Source organism: Cetorhinus maximus, unplaced genomic scaffold (genome assembly GCF_964194155.1).
Source record: "Cetorhinus maximus unplaced genomic scaffold, sCetMax3.hap1.1 HAP1_SCAFFOLD_557, whole genome shotgun sequence".
NCBI lineage: Eukaryota > Metazoa > Chordata > Chondrichthyes > Lamniformes > Cetorhinidae > Cetorhinus > Cetorhinus maximus.
The window spans coordinates 139,315-157,175 of NW_027596499.1; the positions used below are offsets into that span (position 1 = coordinate 139,315).

Sequence of the window (17,861 nt, forward strand, 5' to 3'; positions counted from 1 at the left end):
CACTTATCACCCCACCAGCCTCCGCATTCAAAGGATCATCCTCCGCCATTTCCGCCAACTCCAGCATGATGCCACCACCAAACACATCTTCCCTTCACCCCCCCTGACGGCATTCTGTAGGAATCGTTCCCTCCGGGACACCCTGGTCCACTCCTCCATCACCCCCTACTCCTCAACCCCCACTTATGGCACCTCCCCAAACCCACGCAGAAGATGCAACACCTGCCCCTTCACTTCCTCTCTCCTCACCGTCCAAGGGCCCAAACACTCCTTTCAAGTGAAGCAGCATTTCACTTGCATTTCCCCTAACTTAGTCTACTGCATTCGTTGCTCCCAATGCGGTCTCCTCTACATTGGAGAGAGCAAACGCAAACTGGGCGACCGTTTTGCGGAACACCTGCGGTCTGTCCGCAAGAAAGACCCAAACCTCCCTGTCGCTTGCCATTTTAACACTCCACCCTGTTCTCTTGCCCACATGTCTGTCCTTGGCTTGCTGCATTGTTCCAGTGAAGCCCAACGCAAACTGGAGGAACAGCACCTCATCTTCCGACTAGGCACTTTACAGCCTTCTGGGCTGAATATTGAATTCAACAACTTTAGATCTTAAACTCCCCCTCCCCCCATCACCACCCCGTTTCTCCCCCCCACCCTCCCCCGCCTTTTTTTTTTCAATAATTTATATAGATTCTTCTTTCCCCACCTGTTTCCATTATTTTTAAATCTAAAACTAAAACCTCGTTAGTCTTTCCACCCCACCCCCGACTAGAGCTGTACTTTGAATATCCTGTCTTCCATTCTTAATTAGCACTTTTCTTAGACAAATATCACCACCTTCAGCACCACTTTGACCCTTTTGTCTGTGACATCTTTTGATTATCTGCTCATCTCCACAATCACCACACCCTCAATGTCTCTCCCCCACCGCCCCCAAACCCACCCCCCCCGCACCCACCCACCTTAAACCAGTTTATATATCTCCCTTCTTCTAACTATGCTTCAGTTCTGCCGAAGGGCCATGAAGGCTCCAAACGTTAACTGATTTCTTCTCCGCCGATGCTGCCAGACCTGCTGAGTTTTTCCAGGTAATTCTGTTTTTGTTTTGGATTGCCAGCATCCGCAGTACCTTTTAGCTTTTTGTTTTTATCTCTCATAGTTTTGCCTACCTCTGTCAGGTCCCCCTCAGCATTCTCTGTTTTAAGGAAAACGGCCCTAGCCTATCCAGCCTTTCTTCATAGCTGAAATTCTCAGCCCAGTCAACATCCTGCTGTATCTCCTCTGCATCCTCTCTAGTGCAATCACATTCTTCCAATTGTTTAGCGACCAGAACTGCACTCGGTACTCCAGCTGTGACCCAAATATCGTTTTATAAATCTCCAACATAATCTTCCCGATTGCAAATTAGCCTCGGCTAATAAATGCACATATCCCGTAAGCCTTCCTAACCACCTTATGTTCTTCCGCTGCTGCCTTCAGGGATCAATGGACATCTACAGCAAGGTCCCTCTGATCCCCTGTTTTTCCGAGGGTCCTAATATTCACTGTGTATTCCTTTGCCGTGTTTGGCCTCTCAAAATGCATCAGCTCACATTTCTCAGGATTAAGTTCCATTTACCACCCATCTGCCCGTCTTACCAGCCCACCTATATCGTCCAGGACTCTATGGATTTCCTCCACACTAATTAAGGCACCATCAATCTGCGAAGCTTCTGATCATAGCTTCTATATTCACGTCCAAATCATTAATGTGGAGTAAAAACAGCAGGGCTCCCAGCACCGATCCCTGCGGTACGCCACTGGACAGAGGCTTCCAATTACTAAAGCAACATTCGACCATCACACTCTGCCATTGCCACAAAGTATATTTTGGCTCCAATTTGACAAATTGACCTGGATCCCATGGGCACTTAACTTATTGACCTGGATCCCATGTGAGTCCTTGTCAAAAGCCTTTCTGAAGTACATGTTCACTACATCAACAGCACTACCCTCATCTACACAACCAGCCAGCCCCTCGAAAAATTCAGTCAAATGTGTTAGATATGACCTCCCTCTGAAAAATCCATGCTGACTATCTCTGATTAAGCCTTACCTCTCCAAGTGGAGATTAATCCTCTCGCTCAGACTTGTTTTTGTCAATAGTTTCCCTACTACTGATGTAAGACTCACTGGATTGTAATTACCAGGTTTATCACTGCACCACTTCTTGAATAATGTTTTTACATTTCCTGTCCTTCAGTCCTCTGGCACCTCTCCTGTGGCCAAAGGGTTTTGAAAATTCGTGTCAGGGCCCTTGCAATCTCCTCCCTTGCCTAACATAGCAGCCTGGGATACACCTCATCTGGGCCTGGGCGTTTATAAATGTTCATTGCCGCTAAAATCATTAACACCTCCTCGCTTCCAATGCCAATTTGTTCAGGTATATCACATTCCCCCTACCCGATCAATACACCTGCGTCCAACTCCTCCCTTTTGTGAACACAAGTGAAAATTAATAATTCAAAACATCACTTACGTCCTTCACCTCCACGCACACGTTGCCACTTTGGTCCATAATGCATCCTACTCTTTCCCTGGTTATCCTCTTGCCCTTAATATATTTATAAGCTGCCTTGTGATTTCCTTTATCTTGCCCCTTATTCGCCTTCCTAGTTACTTTTTTTTCAGTAGCCGCTACACTTTCTACACTACTCTAGGGTTCCACTGTTTTCAGCCCTCTGTATCTGACATGAGCTTTCTTTATTTTGCTTATATCCCTTGACATCCAGAGTGCACTGACCTTGTTGGTCCTGCCCTTCACCTCTAGAGGAATATGTTGTCCCTGAAATCTTACTATTTCCTCTTTGTATGCCACCTTCTGGTTTGATGTAGACTTTCCAACAAGTAGCTGCTCCGAATACACTTTAGCCAGATGTTGTCTTGTCAATTTGAAATCGGCCTTCTCCAATTCATGACCTTTAATTTCGGTCTATCTTTGTCCATTCACATAAGTACCTTAAATCTTACAGAATTATGGTCACTATTTTGGAACTGCTCCCCCATTGACACTTTTACCTCTTGCCCGGCTTCATTCCCTAAGACTCGGTCCAGTACCGCCCCCTCTCTTGTAGGAATTTATGCATGCAGGCTTAAAAAAGCTCTCCTGCATGCACTTTAAGATTTCCGTCACCATCCACCACCACCCTAACCCGCTCCCTCTAAGCATTCCACACTAACGCTATTCTCATTAATATTGCGGAAGTTGAAATCCCCTACTAGTATTGCCCTATTACATTTAATATTCTCTGGAATTTGCCTACATATCTGACCCTCTTCCCAACAACTCCCCGCCTCCCATGCTCCCCACCGCCCTCCCCCCCCCCCCCCCCCCCCAACCCCCACCACCACCCGACATACCCCCCTACGCTCCCAGCATTCTTTCGGGGATGAGGCATTCGCTGAAGCAAAGTATCAGATACCGGCTGAACATGAGGATGAGACACTGACTGAATCAGAGCACAAGGCACTGTATGCGCCATTGGATCTCACCCTGTCAGGATCAGCGAATATGATACCCTCCGATCGAGAGGATCTGACTTGAACCAGAGCATCTGACACAGTCTGCACCGTTGGATCCCATTCTGTCTGAATCAGAGGGCCTGGCACTGACTGTAACTGTGGATATCACTCTGTCTGGGCCATAAGATCTGACATTTTCTGACATTTCTGATCCAGTGGATCTGATAGTACCTGATCCAGTATATCTGACACTGAAGCAGAGATGAGGCGCTGGGTGAAACAGAACACAAGAGACTCTCTGTAACATTGAATCTCACTCTGTCCGATCCAGATTACCTGACAATACCTGAACTGGAAAACCTGACACTAACTGAAAAAGTGGATCTGGCCCTGCTGTAAACGGATCATCTGACATTCTCTGAACCTGAGAAAATGACACTGCCTGCTGTAGGGTATCTGACACTGTCTGAACCAAAGCACATGGCACTGCCTGTAGCACTGCCTGAACCAAAGGTTCTAACACTGCATGGTACAGAAGATCTATCACTAATCGTTTCAATGGTTTTGCACTATCTGCAGCAGCGGACCACACTCTGTGTGAACCAAAAGGTCTGAAACTGTCTGCTCCAGTTGACATGACACAATCTGAACCATGGAATCTGACTCTGTCCGGTCTATTGGACCTGGTGCGATCTGGACCACTGGATATCACTCTGTCTGAGCCAGATGATCTGACACTGTCTGTTCCAGAGGATCTTACACTGTCTGATCCAGTGGACCTGACACTATCAGAAACGTTAGGCTTGACGCAATTGGACACAATGGATCTCACTCGCTCTACTCCAATGGATCTGACATTTCCTGAAACAGTGGATCTGGCACTAGGTGATCGAATGGATATCATTCTGTCTGATCCGGTGGAGCTGTGTTTCTATAAACTGTTTAATATAATATTTTCCATAATGTTTGAATCTATGGACAAGCTGGTGCCTCCCACGACATCCTTGCACAGTTAGTGGGAAAGCGTGTTCAGGATGCCGGAAACAGTCCACTGAGTGAGTGAATTGAGAGCCCGGATTAAACTTCATGCTGGGAATACCTGAGGACTCTAAAACAAAAAACAAAAATACCTGGAAAAACTGAGCAGGTCTGACAGCATCTGCGGAGATGAACACAGTTAACATTTCAAGTCCATATAACTCTTCAACAGTACTAAGTAAAAAGAGAAAGGAGGTGAAATAGAAGCTGGTTTAAGGGGGCGGGGTTGGGACAAGTAGAGCTGATTAGAGGGCCAGTGATAGGTGAAGATAGCCAAAATATGTCTTAGGCAAATGGACAATGAGATGTTGACGGTTGTGATAGTATGTAAGAAATGTGCTAATAGGTGACATTAAGGGTAGAAAGCAGGACGAACAAGGTACAGATAACCCTAGCGGGTGTGGAGTGGGGGGGAGGGATAGAAATTGGCTAAAAGGTAGAGATAAAACAATGGATTTAAATACATTTAAAAACAATGGAAAAAGGTGGGAAAATAAAAATCCATATAAATTATTGGGAAAGAGGGGGGATCGGAAAGGGGGTGGGGATGGAGGAGAGAGTTCATGATGTAAGGTTGTTGTTTTTCTATTTTTCCTTAGTTCTGTTGAAGAGACATACGGACGTTAAGCGTTAACTCTGTTCCTCTCCGCAGATGCTGTCAGAACTGCTGAGTTTTTCCAGGTATGTTTATTTTTGTTTTGACTTTCCAACATCCGCAGTTCCTTTCCTTTTACCTGAGGACTCATGTCCCAGAGGGGAGAGCGCATGCGCGGACAGAGTATTGTGGGGGGAGGGGAATGCGGATGCCAATGCATGCGCAGATCCGAGAATGGAAATTTGCACGCGTTCGCAAAACCTTTGGGGAAGGCAGAACGCTGCAGTCATTGATGGAGGAGGGCCTTAGCGCATGCGCGGAAGAGGAAGGGCGGGGCGCGTGTATAGAGGGAAGCGCGGTGAGAAGAACAGGTGATTGCGCTGCACGGGCGCGGACCGTCGTCGGGCTGTGGGGAGGGGAGGAGCAGCGGGATAATGAGGGTGAAGGGCATGATTGAAGACAGCCAGCCGGTGAGCTCGCGGAAGGCCTTTCCGTGCCGGAGGGTGTTTGAAGGAAGCCAATGCGCATGTGCGGTGGCTGAAGCAGCGGGACTGTGTCAACATGGTGGAGGAATGCGGCCCGACTGCGCGTGCGTGACCGGTAACAGAGGGACTGCGCTTGTTCGGATGCGGGTGGCGGGAAGAGCAGCTCGTGTTTGTCGATTCAAAGATAAACGGTCGGGCAGCGACCGCGCCTGCGCAAGAGCGGGAGATTCAACCCTTCCACAGAGATCAACGAGAGAGGGATTCCACACTGGGACAGTGTAAGGGATCAACTCGAGAGGGATTCCACACTGGGGCTGTGCCAGAGATCGACTAGAGAGTGATCACACACTGGGGCTGTGTCAGTAATCAACTAGAGAGGGATTCCACACTGGGGCTGTGTCAGAGATCAACTAGAGAGGGATCTCACACTGGGGCTCTGTCAGAGATCAACTAGAGAGGGATTCCCCACTTGGGCTGTGTCAGAGATCAAATAGAGATGGATTCCAAACTGGGGCTGTGCCAGAGATCAACTAGAGAGGGATTCCACACTGGGGCTGTGTCAGAGATCAACTAGAGAGGGATTCCACACTGGGGCTGTGTCAGACATCAACTAGAGAGGGATCTTACACTGGGGCTGTGTCAGACATCAACTAGAGAGGGATTGCACACTGGGGCTGTGTCAGAAATCAACTGGAGAGGGATTCCAGACTGGAGCTGTGTCAGTGATCAACTAGAGAGCGATTCCAGACTGGGGCTGTGTCTGAGATCAACCAGAGAGAGATTCCACACTGGGACTGTGTCAGAGATCAACTAGAGAGGGATTCCAAACTGTGGCTGCAACAGATATCAAATAGAGAAAGATTCCAAATTGGGGCTGTGTCAGAGATCAGCTAGAGAGGGAGTGCACACTGGGGCTGTGTCAGAGATCAACGAGAGAGGGTTTGCACACTGGGGCTGTGTCAGTGATCAACTAGAGAGGGATTGCACACTGGGGCTATGTCAGAGATCAACTAGAAAGGGATTCCATACTTTGATTGTGTCAGAGACCAATTACAGAGGGATTCCACACTGGAGCTGTTTCAGGGATCAGTTAGTGAGGAATTCCACAGTGGGAATGTTTCTTATCAAATCGTTAGTGAACCCACATTGTGGGGAGCCAGAGATCAACCTGGGCGTTGCCCCAGATTAGGAGGTTTCATAGGTCAACTACAGAGTGGTCTTGAACTAGGGAGTGTCTGTGATAAACTGGAGAGTGATCCCACACTGTGCAGTCTCCAAGTTCAACCAGCAAGAGTTCCCAGAATGGGGAGTGGCTGAAATCAACTGGAGAATGATCCCACACTGTGGGGGTTTTATCAGAGATTACCGAGAGAGGGATGCCACACTAGCGGGTGCCTGAAATCAACTAGAGAGGGATCCATTATTGCGGATGCCTCTGATCAACGAAAGGGTGAACCGAAATTGTGGGGAGTCAGAGATCAACTAGGGCAGGGCCCCAGGTTGGGAGATGTCAGGGATCAACTCGACAGGGGTCTTGCACTGGGGAGTTTCTCTGATATGCTGGGGAGGGATCCCACACTGGGGAGTCTCTGAGGTCAACTGGAGAGTGACCCAGTACAGGGGATGTATCAGAGATGAACTGGAGAGGGATGCCACACGAGGGGGTGTCTGAATTCAATTAGAGGGGATGATTGAACGGAGTGTGGCAAAGTGAAGGCACGGTGCTTGTGTATCAGAGAGATCATTAACGATGCCACTGATCTATTTCGTAGAATTACAGAGGATTGGCAGCCCAGATACAGGCCTTTTGGCACCTCTGCTCCATACCGGTAATCCTTCCCACACCAGCCTTCTCCCACCCACCACTTCATCACCCCCATCCCCGTATCCTTCTATTCCTTTCTGCCTCATGCATTTACCCAGCTCCCCCACCCCGCACCCCCCTTAAGTTCATCGTCACCATTCACCTCCTCCAATCCGTTTGGGAGCTAGTTCCACATTCCCACCGCTTTCTGAGTGAAGAATTTCCTCCTCAAATACTCGACTGCATTAAAGGCTTAGATTTAGCTTGTCTCCAAAGCCTTTCTTTGCATCCCGGTTGCACTGCAGCCCTACGTTACCACAGTGAATACTCATTAAGAAGGAATCCATTGGTTTTCCTTTAAAGACATTCTGAAATGGTGAAAGTCTCTGAAGAAATGCAAAACTTTATTTATATTTTTCCATTTGCAGAATCCTGCACTTTGATCCGTGGCTCTTCACTCAAGACTCGAAATTGGGGAAATGTGATTCGTGCTGACGTCACACTGTCCAGCACAAAGCCATTGTGACATAGCCCCGTGTTGTCAAGGCACCCGCCATGTGTATCGTCACCAACCTGCTTTGCCCGCTTCCATAGTTACACCCGTTCACTGAAAGTTTACCATTGCATCGATGTACTACCTGCCAACTGGCTACAGCGGCAGTAGCTACTGCGGGTGAGTATTGCATTTTCCCCATCCTCACTGCCCCCCGCACCACCGACCCCACAACCACTGTCATCCAGGGTTATGTCAAGATGGATTATCTTTTTGTTTTTGAGGACATGGGTTGGTTTTGTGTGCAAATAAATTCCGTCTCTGTTTCCCCATCGGTCAATGAGCTGGAAAGGCCGGTGGTCAATGAAAACGGAGCCAGGGGGAAGTCCGGCCGAACGCGACATCGAGGTGAAGAACTCAGTTGCCATGGCGCCTGAGGAGGCAGCACCAGAAATCGGGAAGATGGAAGTTCCCGCCAAGCAGGTGGAAGTCACCGTTGTGTTAACGCGATCTGACGCTGAGGAGAAGAGAAGTGCCCAGGCGCTGCATTGAGCCCAACTGAGCGAGGTGAGCCATGTGAGCTGGACAACGAATCGGATCATGATGACATTTCAAAAGATGGGTTACGATCTCCTAGGCTGGGTCGGAATAACAAAGGGCCCGCTAGATGGTCTCACAGGTTCCTCATAGTCTCTGTGACCCAGGGGATGAGGCAGATATGTGTCCTATAATCTTGGCACATCCTCCCACGGAGATTGAAGGTACACAGGAGCACCGATCGCTGATTCAGTGAGATCTGCTAACACACACGTGGCTAGTGGCCCATTCGCTGGTAGGGGTGTGGCTGCAAGCAAGCTGTAAGTGTCTACCGATAAGTGTTAACATAGGGCTGATTTGGAGCAGGGCCACCCTACAACCAATGATTTGGTGACCGACCCCCCTCCCCCACTAATTCCCCAGCACGTGTGGAAGTCTCTATCCCTGGACAGTGGGGTATTACGCTGCAATAGGCCAGGCTACACCACGTCAAGGTGGGTTTACAACCACTGGGTAAACTCCAGACGTGAGCCCTTCTGACAGCATTGATGGTCTACCAAGTAGGGAAACTAATCTGGATGTCAGCCCCAGCTAGTTTGGAGCATCACGCGATGACTTATCCATGTCCACCCAATAGCAGTGCAGGTATAATGGAGGAAGAGGACAGACTGGTCAAACACAGAGACATTCACGACAGACATTTAGTTCCCAATTGGAGCCTGTGGTGAAAAAAATCCTAGCTGGAAAAGGGACAGGTGAGCTGCAGGAGGAGGACATTGAACATCCCGCAGGCACAGTAAGAAAGAATCTCAGCAGCAGAGCCTTGATGCTGTGTCATTGCAAGATGGAGTGTGAGTACCCATGAGCAAGAATTCCTGCTGAAACGGAGCAATTTCGAAGCAATTCCGTATACCGACTGCACTCCGGGGATGGATGCCCGATTAGCTCTGCAGCCAAAAGCTGGAGCAGAGAACAGGTAAGGCCCCTCGGTCTTGCTGAGCTTCTTTGAGTGCTCCGCCATGCAGTTTCAAACCTGGGAGGCTGGGATCTTGGACACCCTATGCAGGAGGTTGGGGATAGAGCCACAGGAACAATCAGACCACTGACATGGAGCCCAGACCTATGCCAAGTATTCCGAGTGTGATGCGGAAACTGGAATTGTGCAGAATACTCCAGTGAGGTCTAAACCAGATTTTATATAAGTTCCAAACACCTGCCTTACTTTTCATTTTCATTTCACAAATTATCAACCCCAAAGCTTTGCTGACCCGTGTTGCACTGTTAATGTATTGAGAATCTTTAACCCGAGATTCCTTTACTTTATGGCCAGTTACAAGACTTATTTGTGAAGGAGTGGTGGCGCCTTCCAGTTGCAATCCTCTATCCATATCCACATTGAACTTCAGTTGCCATTTGCATGCACATTATCCAAGTTTATTCACGCTGTCATGTATTTCACGGTTGTCTTCTTGGGTATTCTCAATGAGTTGGGAAACACAAAGATTGATGGGTGACCCCAGAAAAGGACAACTAGAATTTCATTAGGGTAGACTTAGGCAAGTTGTTTCCACTTGTGTCCTGGGAGACGTGGCTTGCTGAGGTAAAGAGACCAGAACATGAGGATGCTATCAATATCATATACTCACTATTAAGTCCAATTGGGGAATTCAGGGGAAACTGCTTTACCCAGAGAACGCTGAGAACGTGGAACTCACTTCCACGGGTTGAACTGAATCGTGTCGATGCATTTAAGGGAGGGGTGGGTGCATCTGGACAAACAAGTGAGGGAGAAACGAATAGAAGGATATGAGGATGTGGAGAGATGAAGTGGGGATGGGTGGAGATTAGTGTGGGGCAGGAATACAGGCAAGGAGCAGAGGGGGTGAATGGCCTGCTCTAGTGCAGTGAATCCTCTGTAATCTTTTGAAACAAGAGCAATGGGTGCATTAGGTTGTACGGCACGGTGTGGTAGGGGCAGTTAGTGGAAATCATGGCCTTGTTGAGAGGTGAAATTTTGTATCTTGTCTTTCTGAAAAGAGCTCAGTGGGGATTAGTGTCATGTCGGGACGGTGTTGTGACACTATAATGGTGGGTGAAGCAGCGCCTATAAGTCCCTTCTGTGTCCCAATGAAGAAACAGTCCTCAGTCATGTGATGGGCTTCGTCAAGCAACATTGACCAAACCAGAATTGTGTTGCTGAGCTCACACCAACCGCCAACAATGGGCTCCCATCTTCCTTTCAAGCATACTGCCAGTGAATTACTGTGGTAATTTTGGACAAGCTTGGGCTTGTATCCATTGGCGTTTAGAATAATGAGAGGTGATCTTATTGAAACATCTAAGATTTAGAGGGTCTTGAGAGATTGATTGTTGAGAGGATGTTTCCATTTGTGGGAGAGAATAGACATAGTGGACACAGTTAATAAATCTGGGATATCAGATTAAAGACGGAGATGAGGAGATATTTTTTTTCTTTCAGAGGGTGGTTAGGCTGTGGAATTCTCTTCCGCAGTGAGCGGTGGAGTCTGGCTCATTGAATATGCTTCAGTGGGAGCTTGATAGACTCTTCACTAAGAAGGAAGTCAAACCTTATCGGTGGGAGGCGGAAATGTAGAGTTGTGCCACAATCAGATACTGTCGAATGACAGGAGCAGACACGAAGATGATACTCCTGATCCTAATTCCTATTTCCATATGTGTTGCATTATCATTGATTATAACTCTGGTTGCTTGGATACATCAGTGATTGATTGCAGTATTTTTTTGCCCCTCATTCGCTCAGCAGCCAATAAGAGTGGAGCTGACTGCGAGGATTATTGCCAGTGAAAAATAGGAAGCCGTGCTGTAAGAGTGGGCGTGACCAAGTGTAACTGCACCATGGGAGGAGTGAGGGTGACGAGGTCTCCAAACGCAACAGGAGCAGTTCAGCAAGATGGTGGGTGTCCACTGCGCGGGCGTGCCCAGCTCGGTCTTGTGTGCCTGTGTGACTCTCCAATCCCTGGCGGGTTTCAGCCAGCACACCTGCTTGCAGTACCGGTTGCTGGCAATACGCTTGCGCCTCCTTCCCTGTTCCCTCCCTCCTTCAGTGTCACATGACGCACAGCCGAGGAGAGTCCTAAAGTGACTGGGTGGGATGGAACGAGGAGAAAGGGCAGCTGGTGCGACTGAGGCCGTAAATGTGAGAGGGCGTGGGAGGACTGAAAAAAAGTGTCACATTTCTGGTGTACAGTCGCATGCGGTTACGTTACTGCAATAGTTATACAGTGCCCTAAATTAATGATCCACGATATCCAGAAAGAAAAACAGAAGGAGGCCATTCTGCTTGTCTTGTCCATGCTGGTTTTCTACAAGAACAACCCAGCTAGCCCCACTCTCCCTGCCCTTTCAATGTAGATCTGCAAGTTTCTTTTCTTCAGTTAATAATCCAATTCCTTCTTTAAAGCCTGGATCTAACCTACCTCCGCCAGACACTCAGGCAGCTCGGTCCAGATCCTAACCAATTGCTGCATAAAAAAGTTTCTCCTCACATCTCCTTTGCTCCTTTTGCCAATCGCCTTAATTTGGTGTCCCTCTGGTTCTCAATCATTCCGCCAATGGGAACAGCTTTTCCCAATTTACCTTGTCCAGACTTCTCATGATTGTGAACACCTCGATCAAATCCCCTCTCAGCCTTGTATTCTCCAAGGAGAACAATCCCAACTTCTCCAAATTAGCTACATAACTGAAGCTCCTCATCCCTGGAGCCATTCCCATGACTCTTTTCTGCTCTCTCTCTCTGCAACCTTCACATTCTTCCCAAATTGTGGCGAGCAGACTTGAACACAGCTATCACTATCAACATCCCAGGGGTTACAATTAACTGGAAACTGAATAGCACCAGCAATATAAATACTGTGGCTAGAAGAGCAGGTCAGAGGTTGTGAATTCGGCAGAGAGTAACCCACTTCCTGGCTCCCCAAAGTCTAAACAGCATCTACAAGGCACAAGTCAGAAGTGTGATGGAATACTTTCCACTTTCCTGGATGAATGCAGCTCCAACATAATTTAGGAAGCTTGACACCATGCAGGACAAAGCAGCCTGCATGATTTGCACGCCATCCACAAACATTCACTCCATCCACCAGCGATGCAATGTGACAGCAATGCTTACCATCTACAAGATGCACTGCAGCAACCCAGCAAGGCTGCTTCGGCAGCACCGCCCAAACGTGTGTCCTCTACCACATAGAAGGACAAAGGAAGCAGACACAGGGGAACGCCACCACCTGCAAGGTCCTCTCCAAACCAGACACAATCCTGACTTGGAAATATATTTTTTAGTTGATGGGCAATATGATTGGCGCAGGCTTGGAGGGCCGAAGGGCCTTCTTGTTCCTGTGCTGTACCTTTCATTGTATATCCGTCGTCCCTTCACTTTCACTGGGTCAAAATCCTGGAACTCCCGCCCTAAGAGCACTGTGGGGGTACCTACACCACATGATATGCAGCGGTTAATGGAGACAGCAAACCACCACCTTCACAAGAGGCACTTAGGGATGGGCAACAAACGTTGGCCTAGCCAGCGATGCCCACATCCCATGAATGATTTAAATAAGGAACTGAATGCTGAGGGCAACGGGGCAAAGAGGGCTTGGAGTTCCGAGTGATGAGTTATCGGAATGAATGAAGGTGCAGTGTGATTCTGAATAATGAGGAAGGGCATTGCGCCTCAGAATAGCTAAGGACACCAAAACTCTTTCTCGGAAAGCATTGGAGGCTGCATCATTGAATTTATTGAAGATGGATTCTTGATGGAGAAGACAGTCATGTGTTGCGGGGAGTGGCGGAAAGGAAGGTGGGGTTGAGGCCACTGTCAGATCAGGCATGATCTTATCGATTGGATGATCAGACTTGAAGGGCCGAATGGCCTACTCCTGCTTCTAAGGCTTCTATTCCTAGAAGTAAGTGTTGAGGCTCAGAGTGAGAGATGCACATCCATGATGTAAAGAGTACAGGGAGCGTCAGGCCGTGAATGATGAAGGGGACAAGGCAGGGAATGAGTTAGCCGGGCTTAGGGTGATGGACATTAGCACAGAGTAAACTGCACGCGGGTAAGTGCGACTAAGGATGAAAGTGGCTTAGTGTAAAGGCAGGGCAAGGAGGCAGTGTACAGTGGAATCCCTCTCTAGTTGATCCCTGACACAGCCTCACAGTGAGATCCCTCTCTGGTTGATCTCTGACACAGCCCCATCGTGGAATCCCTCTCTAGTTGATCTCTGATACAGTCCCAGTGTGGAATCCTTCTCTAGTTGATCTATGACACAGCCCCAGTGTGAGATCCCTCTCTAGTTGTTCTCTGACACAGCCCCAGTGTGCAATCCCTCTCTAGTTGATCTCTCTGGAAGGGTTGGTTCTCCCACTCTTGCGCAGGCGCGGTCGCTGCCCGACCGTTTATTTTTGAATCGACAATCTCGCGCTGCTCTTCATGTCACCCGCATCCGGGCATGCACAGTCCCACTGATATCGGTTAGGCACGCGCAGTCCGGCCGCATTCCTCCAGGATGTTGACACAGTCCCGCCTCCTCAACCACCGCACATGCGCATTGTCTTCCTTCCAACACCCTCCGGCATTGAAATGCCTTCCGCGAGCTCACCGGTTCGCTGTCTCCAATTCCGAACTTCACCCTCATTATCCCGGTGCTCCACCCATCTCCCACTGTCCGACGACGGTCCGGACCCATGCAGCGCAATCGCCTATTTTTCGCGCATGCTCCCCTCCCTACGCGCACCGTTCCCAGCCTTTCCTCTTCCGCGCATGCGGCAAGGCACCCCCCCCCCCCCACCCCCAACATAAATGTGTGCCGCGTTCCGTCTTCCCCAGCGGTTTTGAACACGCGTGCAACTTTCCATTCCCGGATCTACGCATGTGTTGCCATTGGCTCCCCCCTCCCCCCAACAAACCTCCAACCGCGCATGCGCTCTCCACTCTGGGACATGAGTCTCTCTCAGGTGAGCGTAAAAACATTCGAAAATCAACAAACCTGGAAAAATTCAGCAGTTCTGAAAGCATCTGTGGAGAGGAACACAGTCAGACCTGCTGAGTTTTTCCAGGTATGTTTATTTTTTGTTTAAGAAGCCTAAGCTGCTCCAGATAGTGCCGAACCATTGAAACGATTAGTGATAGATATTCTGTATCAGGCAGTGTTAGAACGTTTGGTAGGCAGTGCTACAGGAAGTGTCAGGTGCTTTGGTTCAGAAAGTGTCAGATACCCTACAGCAGGCAGTGTCATTTTCTCATGGTTCAGAGAATGTCAGATGCACCGGTTACAGCAGGGCCAGATCCTCTTTTTCAGTTAGTGTCAGGCTTTCCAGTTCAGATAGTATCAGGTAATCTGGGTCGGACAGAGTGAGATTCAATGGTACAGACAGTGTCTTGGGTTCTGTTTCACTCAGTGCCTCATCCTCTGCTTCAGTGTCAGATCCACTGGATCAGGCACTATCAGATCCATTGGATCCGAAATGTCAGAAAATGTCAGATCCTATGTCCCAGACAGATTGAGATCCACTGCTACAGTCAGTGCCAGGCACTCTGATTCAGACAGAATGGGATCCAACGGTGCAGACCGTGTCAGATGCTGCAGTTCAAGTAAGATCTTCTGGCTCGGAGAGTATCATATTCGCTGATCCTGACAGGGTGAGATCCAATGGTGCATGCAGTGCCTTGTGCTCTGATTCAGTCAGTGTCTCATCCTCATGTTCAGTCAGTACCTGATCCTTTGTTTCAGCAAATGCCTCATCCTCGAAACAGTTCTGACTGGGTAGGGGGGCGTGTGGGTGGGGGTGTGGGGTAGTTTGGGAGGAGGGGATTTGTTGGGAACAAGGTCAGATGTGTAGGCAAATCTCAGAGAATATTAAATGTAATAGGGCAATACTAGTTGGGGATTTCAACTTCCCCAATTTTAATGGAGATAGTGTTTGTGTGGAATGGTTAGAGGGAGCAGATGGTGGGGGTGGTGCACGGTGTCGGAAATCTCAAAGTGCATGCAGGAGATCTTTTTTGAGCCTGCACGCATAAATTCATACAAAAGGGGGGGCGGTACTGGACCGAGTCTTAGGGAATGACGCCAGGCAAGTGGAAAAAGTCTCAATGTGGGAGCAGTTCCAAAATAGTGACCATAACTTTGTAAGATTTAAGGTAATTATAGGAAAGGACAAAGATAGACCGGAAATAAAGGTCATGAATTGGAGAAGGCCGATTTCAAGTTGACAAGACAGGATTTGGCTAAAGTGTATTCGGAGCTACTACTTGTTGGAAAGTCTACATCAAACCAGTGGGTGGCATAGAAAGTGAAAACAGTAAGATTTCAGGGCCAACATATTCCCATAGAGGTGAATGGCAGGACCAGCAAGGTCAGTGCTCTCTGGATGTCAAGCGATATAAGCAAAATAAAGAAAGCTCGTGTCAGATACAGAGGCAGAAAACGATGTAAGACCTAGAATAGTGTGGAAAGTGTAGGGGGTACTGAAAAAGTATTTAGGAGGGCGAATAAGGGGCAAGATAAAGGAAATCACAAGGCATCCTATAAATATATTAACGGCAAGAGGATTACCAGGGAAAGAATATGGTGCAAAATGGACAAAAGTGGCAATGTGTGCGGGGAGGTGAAGGACGTAAGTGATGTTTTGAATTATTAATTTTCATTTGTGTTCACAAAAGGGAGGGGTCGGACGTAGGTGCAGTGATCGGGGAGGGGAACTGTGATATACTTGAACAAATTGGCATTGGAAGCGAGGAGGTGTTACTGATTTTAACGGGGATGAACATTGGTAAATCCCTAGGCCCAGATGAGGTGTATCCCAGGCTGCTATGTGAGACAAGGGAGGAGATCGCAAGGGCCCTGACACTAATTTTCAAAACGCTTTGGCCACAGGAGAGGTGCCAGTGGACTGGAGGACAGGGAATGTAATAACATTATTCAAGAAGTCTTGCAGTGATAAACCTCGTAATTGCTGTCCAGTGAGTCTTACCTCAGTGGTAGGAAAACTATTGAAAAAAACAAGTCTGAGGGACAGGATTAATCTCCACTTGGAGAGCTAGGGGTTAATCAGAGATAGTCAGCATGGCTTTCTCAACAGGAGGTCATATCTAACACATTTGACTGAATGTTTCGAGGGGCTGGCTGGTTGTGTAGATGAGGGTAGTGCTGTTGATGTAGTGAACATGTTCTTCAGTAAGGCTTTTGACAAGGTCCCACATGGGATCCAGTTCAATAAGTTAAATGCCCACGGGATCCAGGGCAATTTGGCAAATTGGAGCCAAAATTTAATTTGTGGCAATGGCAGAGGGTGATGATCGAAGGTTGCTTTAGCGATTGGCAGCCTCGGTCCAGTAGCGAAATGCAGGATCGGTGCTGCGACCCCTGCTGTTTTTAGTGCACATTAATGATTTGGATATGAATATAGAAGCTATGATCAGTAGCTTTACAGATTGGTGGTGACGTAATTAGTGAGGAGGAAAGCCTTAGAGTCCTGGACGATATAGGTGGGCTGGTAAGACGGGCAGAGCGGTGGTAAATGGAACTTAATCCTGAGAAATGTGAGCTGATGCATTTTGGGAGACCAAACATGGCATAGGAATACACAGTGAATAGTAGGACCTCGGAAGAACAGGGGATCAGTGGGACCTTGGTGTACATGTCCATTGATCCCTGAAGGCAGCAGCGGAGGAAGATAAGGTGGTTAGGAAGGCTTACGGGATACGTGCCTTGATTAGCAGAGACATAGAATTTAGAATCGGGAAGATTATGTTGGAGCTTTATAAAACGATATTTGCGTCACAGGTGGAGTGCTGTGTGCAGTTATGGTCGCCAAACTATTGGAAGACTGTGATTGCACTGGACAGGATGCAGAGGAAATAGAGCAGGAAGTTGCCTGGGCTGAGAATTTCAGCTATGAAGAACGGCTGGATAGGCTATGGCTGTTTTCCTTACAGCAGAGAATGCTGGGGGTGGGGGGGTCCTGACAGAGGGAGGCAAAACTATGAGAGAAATAGAATGTGGAGGTGGGAAGAAACGTTTGCCCTGAAATCATATGTCAATAACCAGGGGGCATAGATTTAAGGTAAGGCGATTTGAGGATTTTTTTTTTACACCCAGAGGGATTTGGAATCTGCCAGAGGTGGTGGTAGAGTACGGAAACTTCACAACGTTTGAGGAGTATTTAGATGAGCACTTGAAACGTCATAGCATTCATGGCTATGTGCCCAGTGATGGAAAATGCGATTAGAGTAGATTGGTGCAGAGACACGATGGGCTGAAGGGCCTGTTCCTCCGCTGCACATGTCCACAACTATGACTTGGTGACTCTATGGCACTTATTCAGCAACTATGAGATCCCCTGGCTCAGTGAGTGTCTGAACCCCTCGTTCAGCGAGTG

General features: G+C 48.2%; 1 pseudogene; it reads left to right on the top strand.

The window, feature by feature from the left end:
* The window catches only part of LOC144674108 (uncharacterized), a 42,047-nt pseudogene extending 38,153 nt beyond the window's left edge, over positions 1-3,894 (top strand).
* The last annotated feature ends 13,967 nt before the right edge of the window (positions 3,895-17,861 follow it).